The sequence below is a fragment of the Salmo salar genome, chromosome ssa19 (genome assembly GCF_905237065.1).
Source record: "Salmo salar chromosome ssa19, Ssal_v3.1, whole genome shotgun sequence".
Lineage (NCBI taxonomy): Eukaryota > Metazoa > Chordata > Actinopteri > Salmoniformes > Salmonidae > Salmo > Salmo salar.
The window spans coordinates 60,116,204-60,129,832 of record NC_059460.1 but is presented as its reverse complement, the minus strand read 5'-3'; the positions used below and the strand labels follow the sequence as shown (position 1 = coordinate 60,129,832).

The window sequence follows — 13,629 nt, the reverse complement described above, 5'->3', positions numbered from 1 at the left end:
TCTACCTGATTAGCTAAACTGTCATCCATCATTTAAAAAGATAGATCCCAGTAAACCAACTCTAGGGATAATATCTTAACCTAATATTCTCGCTACCATAATCATGTCCACCAAGTAAGTTGGGAACGCTTCTACCCATTTGCTATACTTATCTGTTATTGTTAAACACCCCTTCTTCCCCTCAATTCGGAATAGTTCAATAAGTCAATTTCCAAATGTTGGAATGGATATTCTACAACAAACAATTTGTTTAAGTAATTATCCTAACCTGTTCTATCGCCTCTAACGATTGCTCTACCATACTCCCCCTATTTATACATGGCTCAAGCCATGTATAAATATTGCTGCATATCTAAACAAATTATCCTTATGTCAGTCCTTCTCTTGTAGGATTGCCCCCTTTCATTTTCCACATGTCCAATTCTCCCTGGGGCCTTCATCCTCGGCTATTCTGTAACAATTCTCTGTCAAGTGTTTTATCTTCTTTAAGATTTATCTGTGCTGTTTTGTATGGTTTTAAATGTCTATGTGCTTGTCTGTGTAAATAGTAACTTTTCTCTCCTTTCTTATTTCACCGGTTCTAGTCAATGCTACTATTTCGGCCTACTGTGCAGAATAGTGTCTGGGCAATGGTTCAGTGTCTAACACCTGAAACCAACTAAGCTTTCATTGCCCTTTTAGTTAGGGTAACAATTACTTTCAACAAAATGATCATATCTCCTCCTAGCGAATTTACCAAACATAAACTTAAAATCAAAACTAAAATACATGCCTGCCAATGGAGCCGATAGTCTCTCCATGAATTAATATCCTAAAGCTAAGTGAACCAAATTCTCTTCCTATCTACTCCTGCTGGCCCCCCTCCTTTCTTCCTGCTACTCCCCAACCCTCAAGGTTTCAGCAGTGCAGGGGAGGATCTCTCTGTCTGCCCTTCTATCTGTCTCCAGCTTTTTCTCATAATATGGTTGTTTCCAAATATTGACTAAATGTCTCATTGTCTCCTTGGTTGCACTCCTGAACTTTAGAAAAATCAACCTGTCTAGATATTGCATATCTACTTAAATTTATCTCGATACCCTCAATAATCCTGGATCACCTACAGATGTCATGTATCCCTGTTCTGTTGACATAAGTCTACCATTATTAAACTTATTCACAACAAAATATAGTAATACTAGTATATCAATTCCACAGCCTTGTTGTGTTAAATCTCTTCCACTGCTTACAACCACAGCTGACTTCCTAAGGGAAAATAAACATCTGAACTACCATAAAGGAAAATGAATGTACCCTTATTGTTCTAGGAAAATAGACTTAAGAAAGCCTACCCTTATTCTAAGGCTTTGCCCTTTTAGTCTTCTCATTGGTTGAAATGATCAATTGTCTCTAAGAACTTTAACTCCATCATAATTATCAGTTCTACAAATTCCCTTAAAATCAATATCACCAATGACCTTAAATTCACCATCCAAATGGCTTTTCAATGTGGCTGATCAGACCACACAGGAAAAGTCACCAGAGGGGTTAAAAGTCCCACCCCCTTTTCAGAACCGTGTTTCTTACTATATTAGACAAATGAAGCTAGTACCTTTATCTACATTTTGTATCTCAATTTCCCAGAACATTCCCTATTAAAATAATTTCACGTGCTTTAATCAAAACTCAGAAAACAAAACTTCAAAATGCCATGTGTGTATACCCCTTTAAGATATCCTGTCCCTAGGAACTTTTCCCCAAAGAGCTCCTTTTTCCATAAAATAACCACTTGGTCAGCATTTCCTCATACTACACCGATTCAGAAACCCAAAAGTTAACTACAAACAAAACCTAAAAATGCTTATACTTCCATTGTACTCCCCCCAATTATTAGTTTTAAACTTAATTGAACATGCGCTACCCTTGGATAAAATACTGTACTTCAATCTATGAAACCCCATATTTTAACATACTATTTGACTAATTTGACCCAAGATTGCTTAAAACCTTAAAACCCTTTCAGTTTGTCTGCAAACTGGCCCATTCTGTTTGCTAGGAATACCCTGCCATTATACACAACTGTGTTTAATGTGCACCATCCCTGTAAAAATTAAATTAACTCCACCTGTAATTCACTTTAATGACTTAATATTTTTCCATTCAATGTTCAATTCACTGGTGTTACTAAACAATCAATACCATGAATCAATAACCAGAATTTATCACAAAACTTTTACGATTCCATTATTCAGACCAGAACCGCTTCCAGCCACATACTCGTAGGAAAAAATATTACCTCTTTTCAAACAGCGTTCTGCCTTTCCTCTATCGCAAGATTAAAACCAATGTTACAACTGTATCTCTCGTTTGGCTTCACACTTATGAAATGTCTATGACCTTAAATGTACCATGTAAATTGCCAAATTTATAAAATACTTAATACAACTTAATACAACTCCCTTCAAACCTATCCGCTCATTATAATTCATTAGATTTCGGTAACTGTCTCTTCAATTTAAACTAAACAAGCTATCAAAACGTTCGGTTTATATCTTAAACAACCACTAACAACCGTATCTTTCCAGGCAAAACATACCAACAGTTGAATAACAATCAGCACCTAAAATTTGTATCCACTGATGCATAGGCTGAGAAGCGAACCCGAGTCTCTCACATTGCAGGCGAGACTTCTATCACTGAACCACCAATGCGATATTGAACTGATGGACAGTCCTCGCAAATAACCCTATTTATCAATGTCTGTAGTCGTACAATTAGGCACGTACTCCTGTGACCGTTGACTCTGCCTCTCTCTCTTTCTACTTTCTTACCATTAGTCCCAACTTTTCCACATCCAAACTTCCATCAAATTCATACTTCCTTCTCCAAATTGGACCGAAATAAATATTTATTTTATAACATTTAACTCCATGTATCGCTCATCTCCCGTTAATTCCTGCACCTCCTTTGAGGATTTACTACCCATGTTTGTTGAATTATCATTGTAGTTATTCTGCTCCTTTAATTGAGCCTTCTCCATTGCTTCTTTTAAGTTGCCTTTACGCGCTTCCCCCTCCTGCTTCCACTCGGAACAGGTTTTTGTCTGTTTTTCGTTTTAGCGTTTCCAATATTCTACCGGGCTCCCCGTCGACTGGGAGTCCGTTACTCAATTTGGGCCATATCTTGAGCTCTAGTAATTTGTTTTGTAATACTAAATTAATGGTCTAGTTTTTGTTGTTGTTGTAATAATCCCTTATGTGACTGTATACACTTTCACTCACTCATACAAGCTCTCATTTGCCCAGTGAACTTATCTTATGTCCAATACACATTGTTTCAAACATTAAACCCGGAATATTGCCGTTCAATTCGATCACGATTGAACTTATCTTATTTCCAATATTCCATCGCGCACAGAGGTTGTGCTGCCGTCTACCCTCACACACACATATTCATTTAACTGTTATTCTCCTTTTACAGTTATTGCATATCTCATACATACATAGAGTCAGTCTTTTAATAACAATTCAATCGCTCACACTTAATCATTCATTCTTATTGGCCAATTGAAAATGCATTCGCCATTGTTCCTTTATATTTTCTATATAATTTTTATATATAATAATATATAATAATTATATTGTAGGTTGGTTCTACAATTTTTAGCGACTTACACCAGACTGGTAATCTCACAAAATAAATTTGGATAATGCCAATATGCAGAATTTCAGTTATCACAATAGGTATCTGCTTACCTGTTATTTGAAGACTGGTCTTTTTGTGAGAGGACCCCGTCCGGCGACAGCCATGCCCAAAAGGCTGGTGTTTCCAGCGAAGTTCCTTCAGATCACGTCGGGGTCACCAAATTGTTAAGGCTGCATGTGTTCGAATCTGATATAGGAACAAAGAGTCAATTATATTTTATATTAATGTCAATATTTATTCAGCAGTTAATAAATGGCAAATGCAATTTCCGTATATACGGGTTCACTGTAACACCCCGCAGGGCAAACAGAGAACTGAAAATGACATCATAAGTTCTTCATTAAATACTCTGACAGAGATAGTTCCAGCTCACTGCTGGCCTGTCAGAGGGAGGATGAGCGTGGTTTAAACTTACTCATCCTATCGTTGGCGTGCAGGCTGGTCCCAGCCTCTAGACACATCTTTGTTGCCAACCATAGTTGTCTTCTAGCTTATCTTCATGTGTGTACCCGAGAGTCAGACACCCAAGGACAGTGCCTGTTTTTATGCTACAGTTAGGACAGTTTCTGCTTCCATTCTACCAGCCCCTCCCGTACACCTGTCCTTGAGCGACCCCACAACCAGGCATTGTGTGTGTGTGTGTGTGTCACGAGTCTACTCAGCCTACACTCCTACTAGCCAGCAACCCTCCAGTTAGTCATGTCTATTATATGTTGCTCAATCTATGTTAATACAATATAAACCTCTTAGTGCATTACAGTCCGTTCATACTTAGGCCTACATCTACTGTAAATGGTAATGCATCATATCTAATAAGTGAAATAAAACCCAACAATACTTATTAGCTTAAAGGTATAGGTTAAACTTTAACACCCCATTATGCAGGGCCAAATCTCACAGTAAGGTTTTCAATATGGGAGACAATTTAGCGTTTTGGTTTAAAGTAATTGACTTCAACGTTAATGATATACTAGTAGTATAATTTTGTTAGCTAACATTAGCTAGCTTGGTAAATCATTCCTGCATTAACTGGAAAGGGAAGACAGTATGCAAATGTATCATAACCTATATCAACCTGACACTTTGCGTCTATAAACTATGATTTTATTGCTAATTACTTAACTATTTACCATGTGGTTAAATGTGTTCTTCAGCTGCTAATATAAGCACAGACATGCTGCCCAGCCTCTCTAAGGAGAATTTACGTGATCTCTTTCCCGGTCCAGAGCACTTCTTCAGAAGGAGAACCATTTGGAGATTTACTCATGGTGAAAATGAGGTAATGTTAGATTTTGACATTTGGGAGACATTTAATCTAACCATGCAGACAGTGTTTCCTGTTATCAAAGTAGCATTTCCTGGCAATCATTACAATACAGGTATCTACAGATGTACTTGTTTTGGTGTTTGCTGTTAGGTTGTTGTTACAGTGGTGTTCTTTGCCTTTATAATTACTATTGAATAAATGTATGTCTTATACAGGGTGAAGAATCAGACCTGTGTAGACCAGGCACCTCCTCTGGGACCTGGAGAGATCCCCACTATCTAGATGCAGCACCCCAGAGGTTGAACAGTTGGGTGGTAAGTACACAAATTGAAATAGTGTATAGTGTTTCCGTATAAATGCAACTTCTACTACTACTCTAAATGAGGGACTAGAAACAAAGTGACTATTTAGTCTTCAGTGTTTCCTGTGGAATGAGAGGTTTGGGGGGGTAGTACCAGCGGAATCACTGGTCTTAATTTCAGTCTACATTTTTAAATGTTAATTGGTCGGGTTTGTGATGTTTTCTGGCATCAGAAACTACTGAGAGGCCTACAGAACCAGGCGAGACATTATAAAACTCTACAGGAGATGTACAAAATCGAGAATTCGGTCTGGTAGTAACCAGGCTAATGCTTCCTATGTCTCCAGCTAGATAGACAGTCTTACTCTGTCTGTCTGTCTGTGTCAGGTTATGGATTAACTCAGGCGTGGCAGGGTAGCCTAGTGGTTAGAGTGTTGGATTAGTAACTGAAAGGTTGCAAGTTCAAATCCCTGAGCTGATGAGGTACAAATCTGTCGTTCTGCCCTTGAACAAGGCAGTTAACCCACTGTTCCTAGGCTGTCATTGAAAATAATAATTTGTTCATAACTGACTTGCTGAGGGACCTTTTACAACAAGGCACAGTTTTATGGAGTGTTCAAAAAGGTCACGAAGCCACCGCTGCTGGACAAAGGTAATTACTGGCTCTGTTGACAATGGAGAATTCCATGAACGGATTCATTTTTGTTTAAATAACTGACTGCAGTAAATCAAATGAAACTATTTTAGTTTTTAACCTCCATCATCATGATGAAGGCTTTACCAGATATGTTCCCATCACCTGTGGCTCCACTGAAGAAGTTAGGACATGCAAGTGAGGCTATGCTTCACATCCTTGAGGTAAGAAATGTGTGCATGCATTAGAATTTTCATTACTTAACCATAACATACAAAGAGTGTGAATTGTCTTTGTGGTCATATTTGTTTTTCTCTTTGTGTTTGTGTCAGTCTGCAGAAGACCCCAACACCTTTCTTCAGGAGAGACTACTCTTCAGCCGTGTCGTGATTATCTGTGAAACCAACTGCGTACTTACTGGCCATTGGAACCATGCCTGTGGTCACCTTCCCAAAAGAGAACATCTATGCCAGCGTGACGTATCTCATGGCGTGTTATTACGCCTTTCATTTCACATATCCCAAGTGCATAGCCACACTCCTCTCTGTGCTGCAGACAGAAGTCCTCTCGGACGCCATCCACGACCGGGACGTGACTTCTTCATATAAAAAGGTTATGGCCGAGTGGAAAAAGTTCATTACTGACTAGGGTTGCACAATAATAATAAAAATAATTTCCGGTCCCGATAACAGAACTGTGTGTACTGGCCCATCCGAGAACCGATCCGATAACCTTTAAGAAGTTAAAATAAAATGTATCTAATTTCTTTTCACTTCTTTATTGAGGACTCAGTATATCCAGAGGCTGATATGGGCAGAACAAAAGATGCAAAAACAACAACGGTGTCACGTTCTGACCAGTAAAGGGGTTATTTGTTATTGTAGTTTGGTCAGGACGTGGCAGGGGGGGTATTTGTTTTATGTGGTTCGGGGTTTGTTAGTATATGTGTTTATGTAGAGGGGTGTTTGGTTAGAGTGTTCCGGGGTTTTTGGGTTATGTTCTTTATTTCATATTTCTATGTTCTGTCAATGTTGTGTATTTCTTTGTTGGCCTGGTATGGCTCTCAATCAGGAACAGCTGCACATCATTGTTGCTGATTGAGAGTCATACTTAGGTAGCCTGTTTTCACCTGTCCCTTTGTGGGAAGTTGTTGCTGCATAGCTGTGTGTTTAGCCTGCAATCCTGTTCGTTCGAGTGGGTTCTTGTTTTGTTTGTTACGTGTTCAATAAAGTCACTATGAGCACTCAACCCGTTGCGCCTTGGTCCACTACGTACGACGACTGTTACAAACAGCCATTGGTGGTCAAGGGGAAAATGTAAGACCAATGGGAAGATACCAAACATAACAGTGCTTTAAACCTTCTTATAATAAACAACGAACACCCTGCCTGTTTATTAAGCAAGCCAATCTCATTTCTTGTAGTAGTACATTTATCTTAGTCAGGATTAATTATTTTAAGCACAATATGCTATTTTTCTGTAAATTCCTGGGCATATTGCCTTATTTCAAGACGATTGCAATAGCATTGGATTCTAAATTTAAACACATTTTCCTACATATTGAGAAGATAATTCTTAAATCTTTTCTTTGTATCCAGGCAAATGTACTTGTTTTTAGTGTAGCTGTACTGGTTTTAAGATATATTTACTAAACATACAGCCTTATTTCAAGATAATGACACTAGCATTTGCTAAATTTAAGAACATCTTCCTACATATTCAGAAAATTATTCTTAAATATTTTCTTTGTATCCAGACAAATTACTTGTTTTTAGTCGAAACGCACTAGGTTTAAGATATCTGTGCGTTCTTTGAGAATAGATATTTTTTACTTGTTTAAAACATCTTGGCAAGTAAAATTTTCCTGTTCTGTTAGCAGATAATTTTGCTTATTTTAAGTAATATTTCCTGCATTTTATTGCTTTTTTCCCCTTGTTTTTGAGAGCTGACTTTTTGCAGTGTATTTGTTGATTTGTTTAACCCTTTTGGGTTACTACATGATTCCAAATGTGTTATTTCATAGTTTTGATGTGTAGACTATTATTCTACAATGTAGAAAATTGTTTAAAAAAAGAAAAGCCCTTGAATGAGTAGTGTGTCCAAATGTTTATCTGGTTCTGTGTGTGTATCTACCCATCTATCTGTCTATTGGGGGATTGGAAATGATGCAGACAATTACATTGATGGAAGCCACAATCTATATGCAATATTAAAGCTGATCTACCCCCTAAAAAACAAATAAACATCTCACTTCGGTGCCTTTATCTCTCTCTCCGTCAGGCCTTCATCCGCCTTTACCTGGCCTACCACAAGGAGGAGCGCATCGACGTGCTGCAGCCGGCCCAAGACCCCTTCCTCATGCCCCCCTTCCGCAAGGCCCTGGCCACCGGACCTGGGCCGTTGGCGTCGGGCTCCACGCCCTCCACCTCCAGTGCATACAACGGCAGTGCCTCTGAGGTGCCCAACACCATCCCAGAGGCACCCTGTGGGGGCCACATTACTCAAACGCCCCCTTCTAGATAGGGGGATGGGGAAGGAAGATGGAGGGGGTAAAAACAGACTAAAGGATGGAGGAGTAATATCTGAAGTGCCCTCCCTATCCTCACCCCTCCTAAGACATGAAGGGGCAGTGTCAGTCTATGGCTTGTCTGTAAGACCCAATGGCTGTACATGTACACACACACACCTCTGCCACAATGAAGAGAAAGACCTTGCTGGGCCTGTCCAGTGGGCTGCATCACAGGGTCATAGGAAAATGGACTGAAGTCACAGTATGTTGTGTGTGTGCATACCTGTTTTCAGGAAAACCAAACAGCTCAAATCAATGTGTTTAGCAGATGTTATTGCAGGTGTAGCGAAATGCTTGTAAGCTAGAAGCATGGCAGCCCTATCTGTCGGCACCATTTTCTTACATATCCATTCCATTTGATGTTTTGAGAGAAAGGCTTTTTTATAAATTATTGCTTGAGTTGTATCATAAGTTGAACTCTATATATTTCCCAATAATATAATCAATTGCCCCCCTCCCTCTAAGGGAAGGGCACAAATGAAGGGGGAGTTTATATTTTTGATGACCAAAGTTGAAGGCATGCCTGGCTGATACAACACTGTTAGGTTTTACACACATCTAACTGTCAAGTGAAAGAAATAAGTCATTTTCACTAGGATCATCACTTTTGACTGATTTGATCAGATTTAAATATTTTCTTGGATATTGGACTGGGAGTTTACTTTGTTATTTGGATGGTTGTCCATATTTTTTTCATGAGGCTTTCCCCCAAAATGGAGAGGGAGAGACTTAATAGAAATGCATTTAATTTAAATTGCCAAATTTATAAAATACTTAATACAACTTAATACAACTCCCTTCAAACCTATCCGCTCATTATAATTCATTAGATTTCGGTAACTGTCTCTTCAATTTAAACTAAACAAGCTATCAAAACGTTCGGTTTATATCTTAAACAACCACTAACAACCGTATCTTTCCAGGCAAAACATACCAACAGTTGAATAACAATCAGCACCTAAAAGTTGTATCCACTGATGCATAGGCTGAGAAGCGAACCCGAGTCTCTCACATTGCAGGCGAGACTTCTATCACTGAACCACCAATGCGATATTGAACTGATGGACAGTCCTCGCAAATAACCCTATTTATCAATGTCTGTAGTCGTACAATTAGGCACGTACTCCTGTGACCGTTGACTCTGCCTCTCTCTCTTTCTACTTTCTTACCATTAGTCCCAACTTTTCCACATCCAAACTTCCATCAAATTCATACTTCCTTCTCCAAATTGGACCGAAATAAATATTTATTTTATAACATTTAACTCCATGTATCGCTCATCTCCCGTTAATTCCTGCACCTCCTTTGAGGATTTACTACCCATGTTTGTTGAATTATCATTGTAGTTATTCTGCTCCTTTAATTGAGCCTTCTCCATTGCTTCTTTTAAGTTGCCTTTACGCGCTTCCCCCTCCTGCTTCCACTCGGAACAGGTTTTTGTCTGTTTTTCGTTTTAGCGTTTCCAATATTCTACCGGGCTCCCCGTCGACTGGGAGTCCGTTACTCAATTTGGGCCATATCTTGAGCTCTAGTAATTTGTTTTGTAATACTAAATTAATGGTCTAGTTTTTGTTGTTGTTGTAATAATCCCTTATGTGACTGTATACACTTTCACTCACTCATACAAGCTCTCATTTGCCCAGTGAACTTATCTTATGTCCAATACACATTGTTTCAAACATTAAACCCGGAATATTGCCGTTCAATTCGATCACGATTGAACTTATCTTATTTCCAATATTCCATCGCGCACAGAGGTTGTGCTGCCGTCTACCCTCACACACACATATTCATTTAACTGTTATTCTCCTTTTACAGTTATTGCATATCTCATACATACATAGAGTCAGTCTTTTAATAACAATTCAATCGCTCACACTTAATCATTCATTCTTATTGGCCAATTGAAAATGCATTCGCCATTGTTCCTTTATATTTTCTATATAATTTTCATATATAATAATATATAATAATTATATTGTAGGTTGGTTCTACAATTTTTAGCGACTTACACCAGACTGGTAATCTCACAAAATAAATTTGGATAATGCCAATATGCAGAATTTCAGTTATCACAATAGGTATCTGCTTACCTGTTATTTGAAGACTGGTCTTTTTGTGAGAGGACCCCGTCCGGCGACAGCCATGCCCAAAAGGCTGGTGTTTCCAGCGAAGTTCCTTCAGATCACGTCGGGGTCACCAAATTGTTAAGGCTGCATGTGTTCGAATCTGATATAGGAACAAAGAGTCAATTATATTTTATATTAATGTCAATATTTATTCAGCAGTTAATAAATGGCAAATGCAATTTCCGTATATACGGGTTCACTGTAACACCCCGCAGGGCAAACAGAGAACTGAAAATGACATCATAAGTTCTTCATTAAATACTCTGACAGAGATAGTTCCAGCTCACTGCTGGCCTGTCAGAGGGAGGATGAGCGTGGTTTAAACTTACTCATCCTATCGTTGGCGTGCAGGCTGGTCCCAGCCTCTAGACACATCTTTGTTGCCAACCATAGTTGTCTTCTAGCTTATCTTCATGTGTGTACCCGAGAGTCAGACACCCAAGGACAGTGCCTGTTTTTATGCTACAGTTAGGACAGTTTCTGCTTCCATTCTACCAGCCCCTCCAGTACACCTGTCCTTGAGCGACCCCACAACCAGGCATTGTGTGTGTGTGTGTGTGTGTCACGAGTCTACTCAGCCTACACTCCTACTAGCCAGCAACCCTCCAGTTAGTCATGTCTATTATATGTTGCTCAATCTATGTTAATACAATATAAACCTCTTAGTGCATTACAGTCCGTTCATACTTAGGCCTACATCTACTGTAAATGGTAATGCATCATATCTAATAAGTGAAATAAAACCCAACAATACTTATTAGCTTAAAGGTATAGGTTAAACTTTAACACCCCATTATGCAGGGCCAAATCTCACAGTAAGGTTTTCAATATGGGAGACAATTTAGCGTTTTGGTTTAAAGTAATTGACTTCAACGTTAATGATATACTAGTAGTCTAATTTTGTTAGCCAACATTAGCTAGCTTGGTAAATCATTCCTGCATTAACTGGAAAGGGAAGACAGTATGCAAATGTATCATAACCTATATCAACCTGACACTTTGCGTCTATAAACTATGATTTTATTGCTAATTACTTAACTATTTACCATGTGGTTACATGTGTTTTTCAGCTGCTAATATAAGCACAGACATGCTGCCCAGCCTCTCTAAGGAGAATTTACGTGATCTCTTTCCCGGTCCAGAGCACTTCTTCAGGAGAACCATTTGGAGATTTACTCATGGTGAAAATGAGGTAATGTTAGATTTTGACATTTGGGAGACATTTAATCTAACCATGCAGACAGTGTTTCCTGTTATCAAAGTAGCATTTCCTGGCCATCATTACAATACAGGTATCTACAGATGTACTTGTTTTGGTGTTTGCTGTTAGGTTGTTGTTACAGTGGTGTTCTTTGCCTTTATAATTACTATTGAATAAATGTATGTCTTATACAGGGTGAAGAATCAGACCTGTGTAGACCAGGCACCTCCTCTGGGACCTGGAGAGATCCCCACTATCTAGATGCAGCACCCCAGAGGTTGAACAGTTGGGTGGTAAGTACACAAATTGAAATAGTGTATAGTGTTTCCGTATAAATGCAACTTCTACTACTACTCTAAATGAGGGACTAGAAACAAAGTGACTATTTAGTCTTCAGTGTTTCCTGTGGAATGAGAGGTTTGGGGGGGTAGTACCAGCGGAATCACTGGTCTTAATTTCAGTCTACATTTTTAAATGTTAATTGGTCGGGTTTGTGATGTTTTCTGGCATCAGAAACTACTGAGAGGCCTACAGAACCAGGCGAGACATTATAAAACTCTACAGGAGATGTACAAAATCGAGAATTCGGTCTGGTAGTAACCAGGCTAATGCTTCCTATGTCTCCAGCTAGATAGACAGTCTTACTCTGTCTGTCTGTCTGTGTCAGGTTATGGATTAACTCAGGCGTGGCAGGGTAGCCTAGTGGTTAGAGTGTTGGATTAGTAACTGAAAGGTTGCAAGTTCAAATCCCTGAGCTGATGAGGTACAAATCTGTCGTTCTGCCCTTGAACAAGGCAGTTAACCTACTGTTCCTAGGCTGTCATTGAAAATAATAATTTGTTCATAACTGACTTGCTGAGGGACCTTTTACAACAAGGCACAGTTTTATGGAGTTTTCAAAAAGGTCACGAAGCCACCGCTGCTGGACAACGGTAATTACTGGCTCTGTTGACAATGGAGAATTCCATGAACGGATTAATTTTTGTTTAAATAACTGACTGCAGTAAATCAAATGAAACTATTTTCATTTTTAACAGTGAAGCACTCAATCGCTATGATGAAGGCTTTACCAGATATATTCCCATCACCTGTGGCTCCACTGAAGAAGTTAGGACATGCAAGTGAGGCTATGCTTCACATCCTTGAGGTAAGAAATGTGTGCATGTATTAGAATTTTCATTACTTAACCATAACATACAAAGAGTGTGAATTGTCTTTGTGGTCATATTTGTTTTTCTCTTTGTGTTTGTGTCAGTCTGCAGAAGACCCCAACACCTTTCTTCAGGAGAGACTACTCTTCAGCCGTGTCGTGATTATCTGTGAAACCAACTGCGTACTTACTGGCCATTGGAACCATGCCTGTGGTCACCTTCCCAAAAGAGAACATCTATGCCAGCGTGACGTATCTCATGGCGTGTTATTACGCCTTTCATTTCACATATCCCAAGTGCATAGCCACACTCCTCTCTGTGCTGCAGACAGAAGTCCTCTCGGACGCCATCCACGACCGGGACGTGACTTCTTCATATAAAAAGGTTATGGCCGAGTGGAAAAAGTTCATTACTGACTAGGGTTGCACAATAATAATAAAAATAATTTCCGGTCCCGATAACAGAACTGTGTGTACTGGCCCATCCGAGAACCGATCCGATAACCTTTAAGAAGTTAAAATAAAATGTATCTAATTTCTTTTCACTTCTTTATTGAGGACTCAGTATATCCAGAGGCTGATATGGGCAGAACAAAAGATGCAAAAACAACAACGGTGTCACGTTCTGACCAGTAAAGGGGTTATTTGTTATTGTAGTTTCCCCTGCCTGAGCAGTGTGGGTCAACGTTTATTGATG

The 13,629-nt window shown here is 39.2% G+C and overlaps 1 long non-coding RNA gene across 1 annotated transcript; it reads right to left on the bottom strand.

Moving 5' to 3' along the window:
- Positions 1–574: 574 nt before the first annotated feature.
- Positions 575–12,925, bottom strand: LOC123729019 (uncharacterized). The gene is made up of 2 exons (XR_006760753.1): positions 12,871–12,925; positions 575–6,048 (listed from the first exon to the last, which is right to left on the bottom strand). It is a non-coding gene; the product is annotated as an uncharacterized lncRNA (long non-coding RNA).
- Between the last annotated feature and the right edge of the window lie 704 nt (positions 12,926–13,629).